Below are 10,934 nucleotides of genomic sequence, written 5' to 3'. Positions count from 1 at the left end.
GAAAGGTTCAAATGTCTCTGATTCTTTACCTTGACTACTTCTGACTGCTCTCACAGGTCTCCCGAGACATTGATATTAAGGTTTGTGCCAGGTCTAGAATGGCCACCAATCTTCCACAACTTACCTCTTTTCCCCCTTTCTAATCTTCAGCCATGATTTAGGAAAATCTTTATGAAGAGGGTCTTTGGTGTGTATAGTTATTCTCCTTTGGACATTTTAGACTTGCATCTTCTTGTCTGAAAATTTTTAAAGGAATTAACATTCCAGGAATATTACTTTCTTTAATCACTTTGAATGTGTTTATATTCTTACTCATTTTATTTATTTGGAATAGTTTCACTTACTGCTTTGGAACTTTTTATGAGTAGTCTAGATTTTCATCTTGTGCTAAGGATCATTCCCAGGGCCTTGCCCATGCTCTCCTGAGCCACATCCTTGAGCCTCTTCTTGTATTAGTTTTACTTGAATAATGCGTACAAACAGGCATGCTGGTACTTTATTTTCATGGGCAATGAGAGAATTTCATAGCTGATTTCCAACTTGGTTGAGATGTTAGGTCATTTCTAAGTAGTGAGCAGCCTCTCCCTGGGTGATGGGCAGTCAAAGGATGGATAAGTGTTATTGGAACTACCTGATCCCTCTCTGGGCCCTTTCTTCATCTTGAATCTGAAATATTTCTTTCCATGGTACATCTATAAAAGTGCTCATGGGTAATTTTCTAAGTGCTGCACCTGTGAGCAGTCATCTGTCTTTATGTGTTCCGCGTGTGTTGAGCAGAAAATTGGGTAATGAAACACCTTGCTGCTTCAGCACTTCCGTGAGATCAGCCACTGATTCACTATTTAACATGTAACTACAACTTTTTAGTGGAGATGGCCTGGCTTATAACTTAGGAATATTGAGCATATCGGACATGTGTTCTCTTTTTCCCCTTTATTTTCCTAAGAAGAGATAAAAGATATGGCCCTGGGAAAGATTATCCCAAAGCCCACAATCACTGAAGACCCCCAGCTGGCCTCTTAGTTCCTGCTCCCCCCTGAAAATACCCTTTTTGTGTTTCTATGGCACTCAGGACCCCCAGAGTAATGTAGCCTTTTCAAGAAGGCTTTACTTGGATCCTCACACACTGGCCTCTTAAAATTTTTCTTCCTGGATTTATTTCCTTTTATGTTTTAGTAGTACAATCCCTTGATTGTAGTCAGGAAGCCTCATAATAAAGCTCCAGGGGGTGATAGTGGGGCAGTCATGAAATGCAGAAGTTGGAGGAAACTGTAGAGACCATTCTATCCCAGATACTGAACAGGTGAGGATTAGACTCAGAGATTTGAGGTGAAATTGGCATACTGGCTCTTCACTCCAGGACTCCTCAGTGGAACCAGTTTATACTTGTTTCTGCATGCTATTTACATTTTAAAAGGGCCTTCAACCTTACACCAGTATGTTATTTTATTGTTGTGTCAGTCTTGGGGTTTAAACTCTGGGCCTGAGTACTGTCGCTGAGCTTTTTCATTCAAGGCTCGCACTCTACCATTGGAACCACAGCTCTCTTTATGGTGTTTTGCTAGTTAATTGAAGATAATACTCTCATAGACTTTTGTTCCCCAGCTGGTTTTAAGTATTTTTATTTTATTTTGGTTTATTTTATTGTTGGGATAATGTATAGAGGGGTTACAGTTACAGGGGTTACAGTCAGGTAGTAGGTGCATTACATAAATAAACATATATACAATGTACCTGGTAACAAAGCCAGATACACTAAGGCTTTAAGTCTTGATTCTCAGATTTCAGCCTCTTGAGATTACAGGGATGAGCCACTGATGTTTATAAAACATCAGTGTTGTGGGGCCGGGCGTTTGGCCTAGTGGTAAGAGTGCCTGCCTTGCATGCATGAAGACCGGGGTTCGATTCCTCGGTACCAGATACATAGAAAAAGCCAGAAGTGGTGCAATGGCTCAGGGTAGAACACTAGCCTTGAGGAAAGCCCAAGGACAGTGCTCAGGCCCTGAGCTCAAGCCCAGGACTGGCAAAAAATAAATAAATAAAAATAAAACATCAGTGTTGTATAAACTTGGTTAAGCAGTGACATCTCCTTTGTGCTGCTAAGGTTTTATTCCTGTGCTGAAAATGTGAATCTGTACATTTAACTGGCCCAGGTAATTATAAAAATTAGCATATGTTGGAAAACTTCATTAGACCCAAAGGCTGACTTAGTAGCACTGCAGTTATAGGAAATTGAGTTTTCCTAGCTAATGCTGATTGTAAAGTAGTTATGTTGTATAGAAAACAGGAAGTGAGCTTCTACACTCAGAAAAGTTTCTGTACTTTGAAGACCTCAAAATAAAGGTTTGTTGACAAATCCTTGTGACTATGCTGATATATTCATAGAACTAGGTGGAAAATTAGTGTCATTCCAGCTATCAGTGGAATCCATGGAAGATGAGGGCTTATCTTTGTTATGAGCCATATTTTTTTTCATAATACTCTTGGGGTTTGAACGCAGAGTCTGAGTGCTATCCTTGAGCATTTTTTCCTCAAGACAAGCAGCATTTTATCACTTGAACCACAGCGCTACTCCCTGGGTTTTGGTGGCTAGTTGGATGGAGAGAAGAGTCTCACAGACTTTGTTGCTTGTTCTGACTCTGAACAGGGATCTTCAGGTCTCAGCCTCCTTCCTAGCTAGGATTACAGGAATAATCACAGATGCTCAGTTAAAGGGCCATATTTTAGGAAGCAGCTTCTCAGAGAGAAGGTGGGAAAGAAACTAATATAATTGAACCACTATGGATAAGAAAAATGAGAATTTGAGTCAGAAAAGAGCAAAGAAATCAAGGGAGATAGGGATGGGGGGAGGGAAATGGGGATCAAGACATGAGAGAGTATCAATGTTTATGAAGTAATGCACCTTCTATCTGGTGAATTTAATGTAACCCTTCTATTAATTATAATAAAATATATGAAAAAAAGAAGTCAAGGGAGATGAAAAAGAAAAAAAATAAAGACCTATAGAGAAGTGACAACTACCATATTGAGCAAGGTACATCATAATGAATTTTGTGTTCAGTCTTGTGTTGTTACAACTCTCTTTTTTCCTGAGACCTCAGAAAAGTCAGTGACTTTTGAATTGCTTTTCTTTGGACTCAGGAAAAGAGAGATAAACATCCAAATTCATGTTCACAAAACCTTGATAACATACTTAGGGTTGCAAGTAGATGAAATCAACCTAATGTGGCAAAGAACCTGGATTAAAGGGTAACACTAGGAAGACTGAGCAAAATCTCCCTAGTTCAAATTTGTTCCCAGTAGTCAAAAAAACATCTCTCTACACACTCCCATATAGTCACCATGACTGAATAGTTTATGCTTTTGTCCCAAAACATGTGCTGACTTTGTCAGGATGCCCTAAATGTCCTCTATTTAGCCTTTTCTCCATAAATTGCAAAATACTGTACTTGGTAACTATGTATATTTGAACAATCTGTTTGCTACCTTAAGGCTACAACTGTCTTTGCTAAGTTTCAGAAATCCCGATGAGGGCATTATATTTTCTACAAATAGTGAATGAAGTTTTAAGCCATCTTCTTTAGATGACCTAGGGCAGGGTGCTTTCCACTGATGGTGAAGTTGCAATCATGACATGCCAGTTGCATCCAGTGTCCCCCAACCTTGGCTCATGTTAGAGTCATTTGGAAGCTTATAAAAAATCAAGTGGAGGTCATACACCAAGAATTCTGGTCCATATTACATGATATGAGGCTGTCTCAGTGTTGCGAAAGTTTATCAGAGGGTCCTAATGTGGAGACAGGATTGAGAATCCCTAGTCTGGAGGAGCAAGCCATCCTTTGTGAAGTCTCACTGTGATGGGTACATGTGAAAAGTTTGAGGGTATCGGTGGAATGGGACAGAGGTGGAATAGAGGGTAAACATCAGTGAAGGGACTTAACACAGGGGGTTTTAAAACCTTCTAGAAGGTCTAGCCTTGGATAACCTAGGAACTCTACAACTATCTAATTCTTGCTATGGAATTCCACAACAAATAGGGAGGAAAGCCCAGGGTCATTTGCTTTCATGATATCAGGGTCTAACCATAGAAAAAGACTAATGGAGTTATATAGGAAGACATTTATTTCATATTGCTACAGTATCTTAGCTTGTTATCTGATATATTGTATATATGTTTATTTGAAATAGTAAAGGGAAGGGAGGAAACAAGATGAGGGGAAAGGGTGGGGGAGGGAAATGGGGACAAAAACATGAGAAGGGGCAGCAATGATTGTTAAGGAATGCACCTTCTATCTGGCAAATATAATTTAACCCTTCTATTAATTCAATAAAATTTAAAAAAAATCCCCCCCCAAACCCCAAAAACAAACAAAAATATTTTGGGGGACCTAGCAAGGCAAGTTTAAAATTCAGAGGGAGTTTGAACTTTGAACATCTGCTGCTGCTGATGTTTATAGGCAGAATCTCTCTTTGAGGGCACTTCAGCTCTGCTCTTAGAATCTTTCACCAGATTGTCTACCACAGTTCCTCTAATGTAAAGACAGGGCTTGCATCACATTTAATAAATACCTTCAGAGCAACGGTGTGACACAGTGTTTAGTGACATGGTGATTAGTGTCAGACTGAACAACTGAGGCCAGCAGCTAGGCTGACACACAAAACTAACCATCACATCCACTTATAACTAATTTTTCTAGTACATAGGACTGAAGAATAATAGAAAACTCAGGCTTGGCACCTACTTTTTCAAGTCATTATGGCAAAGATAGAGAGCTGGAAAGAGAGACAGACTATAAAAACAAAGGACAAAGAGCCAACATTCTAATCAGAGCTTGTGGACCAATGAAAGGAGCTAGAAATCCATTTATAATCTCTTATGTGCCTTTGGGCGTGAGGCCCCACTTGCTTTTTATTTAAAATGTACGTATGCTGGATTTCCTTAGTGCATAGGTGGTGTTAATGAAATTGAGGTTGCAAATGTAATTTCTCTCTGAGTCATTTATCTCTAGTGCCTCACAAGAACAGATTGCACCCTGAGTCCTGTAGAGCCTGCTTAAAAACTACCACAGCTGTTGCGTATGGAGGAACACAGCAGAATTCACTCCTTAATAACTTAAAAAAGTCTCCCCCACATTCACAGCCTCCTCATTATGTGGTCTTTACAGCATGAAAAATATCTTAGACTGAAGAATTAGGAGAAACTAGTGCCCAGTCATTAATTGGTAATGCTTCAGTTCCCTGTTCAGTATAATAACAGAATCACTTAAATGAGAAGATGTCTGTAAAACTAACAGCTAGTATCATTTGTCTCTTAAAGAGCTTATGGTAAAGTGCTATAGAGCCCTTCAGATTTTTGGGGAGTCCCAGAGTTTTGGTTAACAGAATGTGGCTGGGAAAGCTCCTGTTTAGAATGGGAATGAACTTTAAGTGAACAAGTTTCGGATTTGCCTCATATTTGAACAATAAAATTGTTGTCTAACCATGGAACACTTTTAAGAGTGAAAGGGAATGCATTTAAGGAATGTCCTGGAATGATGGATGAACTGAAACTCGAGGTCACCTTGAATGTAGTCAATGAAGACTTTTTCATCAGGGGAATAATTGAGGTTTTCAGGTTAATACTTAAGTGAAAACTATATCTTAGCATGTATGGCAAAGTGTATGTAGTAGTTTTTTTGAAGCTGAGAATTCATTTGCTGCTAAGTATTAGATGGGTGGAAGAAGAGAGACCAGAGCCAAGGAGACCAATTAGAAACCATCAGAATAAATGAGATAATGAGGGGTGGGAGAAGACCTAGGAATGACCATTTTTGGTCAATGCATACTTATAGAAGCTAGAAAGAGAAATAAATCTCAGCCTGGGATATTTAGAAGAAAATTGTAGATGAGAAATATACAGAAAATATGCTAATTTGATGGTAATTAAAGCATCATAATTTAGTGATTTTAAGTGTAGGGTTTGGTTTTGTATAATTGCTTTGCCACACACACACACACACACACACACACACACACACACACACTGAACCTAGATATTCTGCATTTGCCTTTTCTCAAAATAAAAGCAGCTGGTAGCTTGCTCAGCTGAATGCCCTCATATGAAGCCAGAGCTGTCTAAGAGATGAATTGGATAAATGTTTTTGGAGATATTTGGTCCTAGGATTGTATCATTAGGACTTGTAAAGCATGTCTAATTTACCTAATGGATTATAATGTCTTGGAAATGGTTATAATGATCTATTTACACAGAATGCCTGAGTGCACAGACCATTTGTATAAATAAGCAATTATGTTCCCTGCTGTCAGGATATTTTTGGTCTGCAGATCAGTTACCTGATGCCTTTAGTCTATAGTGTTAATTTGGATGATTATGTTTTGTGTATTATAAATCTTTAAATAATCATTATGAATAACAGCTGTTTCGGTCTTGGATATTTTTGCCTAGATATAAAAGGCAGTCTGAAAACACTCATGTTTAAGATGGGAAGAGATATGGAGAAGTACAGAGAACATTCCTAGGCCTGCTTGATATGCCGTGTTGAATGTAACCTGAGGTGTGTATTTTCTTTTCTGTTTTGAAAAAGGAATGGGGAAACTTAGACTGAAAATACAATCAGTGCCAAGGACTACATCTGAGTCCATTTGTTGTTACAAAAATCCCAGGCTGATTTCCCAGTGTCTGTAACACTTGGTTACATTTCAATACCAATTCTTCTTTAGTACATGCTTAGAGCACTACTAGAGATGGACAGAGATGTTCATATATCTCTGTCATACCATTCAGTACAGGACTCTTTTCTCTTTTATCTGACTGGTACACTGAAAAAAATATGACCTACCTTACTTGAAACAGGTGTATTCCTGTGTTGTCAAATTTGCCTCTGACTGGATTAGACTTTTGGAAGTTTATCATCCACGACATTCTTTCTTCCATTCTCTCTTGCTAGTAGCTTCTGTTATTGATATGATTTATTCATTCACTTATTTATACTACCTTGCTTCAAAAGGTTTTTAATTTTTTATAAGTATGTGTGATATACAATAGAATGAATAGATTTGAAATAAGTACAATTAAAGGGAAATGGGGTAGAAAAATACAGTGGAGTCAGAAGTGAGGATGGATTACAAAGGGCATATCATAGACTCCTCAACTAGGGTCAGAGCTAGACTACATTTCTGGTCTTAAATCTTTTAACACCATTTAGAAAAGGAAATATGGCCTGAATACATGTCACAGAATCCATTAAAGTCAATTGAAGTAAAAGAAAAATCCTGTGTCCTTACAGACATGATGCTATGCCTTGTGGCAAAAGGCAACTTTAGTAATATCCTTACATCTCTTAGTGAGAAATTAAGAGTTTTACTTGCTACATATCATTCTCTGATTTGTATCAGGACCATGTTGCTGTCCTCTGAGGACTGGTGTTGAGACCGGTTGTTCCTTTTGGGCCTTTTCTTCCCTCATGAGCTTATCCAGGACTCTGACAGCTCTTTTAGTTTCCCTGTTCCCTACCTTGTTCCTCCAAAATGACCTTCGTAAAATGCATACGTTCTGTATTTCTAATACATTATAACAAACATTGCTTGAAAACAGCCAATTTCTTTACTTCCAATTCTGGAGATCAAAAGTTCCATATGGGTTTACTAAGATAAAACCACGGATTTTAAGGAGGGTTTTGGAAACAAAAGGGAAGGGTCTGTTGTGTTGGATTTTTCTAGCAAACAACATCTCTTGCTTTTTTTCTGGCTCCCATACTTCTTCCAGTAATCGTATCACTTTGACTTCTGGGCTTGTGATTACATTGGGTCACCTATGCAACCTAAGACTATTTCCTCATTTTAAGATGCTAATGTGATTCCATCTGCAAAGTTCCTCTTTCATGTAAGATACTATATTCATAGATTTTTAGGAATAAGATGTGAACATTTTGGTGTAGGGGGTGGGCATTATTCTGATGTCCATATAAGAGATGTGATAAAAGGAGAAATGGGTGTTGTGCAGTATTGTATTTATATGAGTGTGATTGATAAATGTGTGAGACCAGGGTCTAGGAATAAAATCTGGTCAGTGTCAGAGGTTCAGCACATGGAAGTTTAAGAAAGGGAGAAGATAAAGAAATTCATAATTTACCTAGATTACTAAATAGTTTGTTAGTAACTCATTACTAATTAATTGTATATTTTATATTTTTTCTATTTATATTATCCTTTTATCTAATATATATCTATATATATCTGCTTATATATCTACCTATATATATCTATATATATCTACCTGTATATTTATACTTGTATATTTTACCTCAAGTATGTACGTTTTAAATATGAGTGAAAAAGTGAGATCATAGACTCTTCCTAAGACAAATTTAGTCATGTGGTCAGGATTGAAATCAAAGACCTAGACACTGAATGACAAAAAGGTACTCATCTCCATTTCTGTTCTCAGAAGGCTCTGAGCTAAGTTCTATACACCCTATGTTTGATACAAACCTCCTCATATTCTCTAACCTACTTGACTATTGATACAGTTCTGTTAAACCATTCACACAGAGTTTCCTGCTCATTTCACAATATCAGTCATTACAACATTTATCTCAATTCTTCTGTTTTGACCTTGACTTTGTCACCCTTTATATTTCATGTTTGCTTGACATATCTCATCCTTCTAAAATTCACTCTGGCATCAATTGAACAAACATTTACAAAAATATTATGGCTGTATGCCAGGCTCTCTACCAGATGCCAAAGACTTGGAGAGGAATAAAACTACAGGAGACAATCATGATCAATTTAAATAGTGTTAGGGAGAGACCTTAGTCTTATTGCTAAGACTATACTTTCAAGGATCATTTCTATAGTATGTTACTAGAGAAATGTCACTGATTATGTAGAGTATGGGAACAAGAGATTGAAGATCAAAAGAATCCTCGCAAGTCTCGTGTAACTCGATGTTTCATTATAGTAGAAGGATTGTATCAGAATACTGGAACTCTCTGTCCTCTTCCAGAATTGGTTAAGTTAAAATACAAATACAAAGCAAGAATCTTTGTAGAAGAAAGCCTTTCATTTGGAGTCCTTAGGAAACATGGCGGAGGAGTCATTGAGTACTATGCAATCAATATTGAGGATGTTGACCTTATCGGTGCCAACATAGAGACTGCTCTTGCCTCTATTGGAGGTTTCTGTTGTGGCAGAACTTTTGTAACTGACCACCAGTGACTCTCTGGCCTAGGATAGTGCTTTTCAGCTTCATGACACCCCTTGTTAGCAGATGCCGCCATTGAGGCTGTCAACATCATGGAAGAGAATCCAGAGATTTTTGCAGTATTAAAGAAAAAGTGCCAACAAATTCATAAAGCTTTACAAGGCATTTCTGGATTGAAAGTGGTGGAGGAGTCCCTTTCCCCGGCCTTCCACCTCCAGCTCGGGAGAAGGCTACCAATCTGCTTCAGGAGATCGTAGACCAGTGCTTGAGCAGATGCATGGTGTTAACTCAAGCCCACTACTTGGAAAAGGAGGAGAAGTGCCTCCCTCCTCCAAGCATTAGGGTTGTGGTCACAGTGGAAGAAACAAAGGAAGAACTGGACAAAGAGGCATCCACCATCAAGGAAGTGGCCCAGGCCATCCTGCTATCGGCCACGTCCAGCACACGTAGAACTCAAAGACCTCTAGCTGCCCAGGATGTGGCCCAGGGCATCTGTGAAGATTGCCTCCAAACCGCATGGGTGTGGACCAAATGTATGGCCAGAGGGATGAACACTTGTTATTTAAAAAAAAAAAGAAAAAGAAAAGAAAACGCCATCTTAAAGCCTCAAACCTGACTTTTAAAAAGACTAATGACAGCATATAAATGTTTTTAAATTATGCTATTTAGTACTAAGTGTTTTATTGGACTAGTATTTTGTATTCTTTTTTTGTTTAAAATTGGAACTTCAGTTGCTCATGTCTCCTTTCTGTAGTCATGATTTCATAAGCACTCTTTCCTATTTCATAGGAAAATGATTTCGCAACTCAATGCTAAGAGGAACACCTTGAGTGAGACTCAACATGCACTGTCGAGCCACTTCTTTCTCAGTCTCTACCATGTAAACTTAAATGGTGGCTACTCTGCAAAGTAACATGTTGTTTGACTGTTGTAAATTTCATTATAATGTATCTGAATCACAGCGTTTCTTACACATTAATAATGGTGTTATATCATTTGTAATCAAAACATCTCTACCCAGAGGATACTCATTCCACTGAATATTCTATTCAGTGAATAGTCTATTCAGTTTGAATCAAACACTATTTTATTTGAATAGAATTGACCTTTGCATTGATATGTATTAATCTGTTTTAGGAAGAGGGCTATTGCACCGATCCCAAAATATAAATTGTGCTCTTGATATTTTAGGATATCTCAAATCTACTGCTCATTTTTGCCTGGGGACATTGCTTAGCTTTTTTACTAAGCTAAGAATGAGAACTTTTTTTTCTTTTTACCTCATGAATCCAGATACCTATGATGGGAAAGCTCTTAAAGTAGTGTGTGACTGTTTATCTTTACAAGGTAAAAGCTGAGGTGTGTTCCACAGGCAGAATATCAATATAACACCTTCACTTTCTCGTACTAAAGAGGGAAAGAGTAATACCATTTTATAATCTATGTTCATAATAACAAATGGTCTTCAACATCTTTTTAAATGACACATAGTTTTATTTCAGTTTTTATTTTGCTTGAGCTCTCATACATATGTACCTTGTGATTGCTGCTGCTTTGAAGTATACAGTACTGTCCGGGGAGTGAGTCTGTTTCATTGGTTTTATTTTTTAATGAAATACACCTACATTCCTGGCAAAAAAATCATTTTTCTGAGAGAACTGTGTCTGAACAGTCATTAGAGCAGGATCTAAAGATGGTATCAGGAGCTGAAGTGCTTAGCCTAGGATTC

At 37.9% G+C, this 10,934-nt stretch overlaps 2 pseudogenes; both read left to right on the top strand.

The window, feature by feature from the left end:
- Positions 1 to 5,534: 5,534 nt before the first annotated feature.
- Positions 5,535 to 10,375, top strand: LOC150064465 (serine palmitoyltransferase 1 pseudogene; annotated as a pseudogene).
- LOC150064466 (small nucleolar RNA U3) lies at positions 8,828 to 8,980 on the top strand (annotated as a pseudogene).
- Positions 10,376 to 10,934: the final 559 nt, after the last annotated feature.

Source organism: Megascapheus bottae, chromosome 4 (genome assembly GCF_031878675.1).
Source record: "Megascapheus bottae isolate mThoBot1 chromosome 4, mThoBot2.hap1, whole genome shotgun sequence".
NCBI classification, from domain to species: Eukaryota; Metazoa; Chordata; class Mammalia; order Rodentia; family Geomyidae; genus Megascapheus; species Megascapheus bottae.
This window is presented reverse-complemented; position numbering and strand designations above follow the sequence as displayed.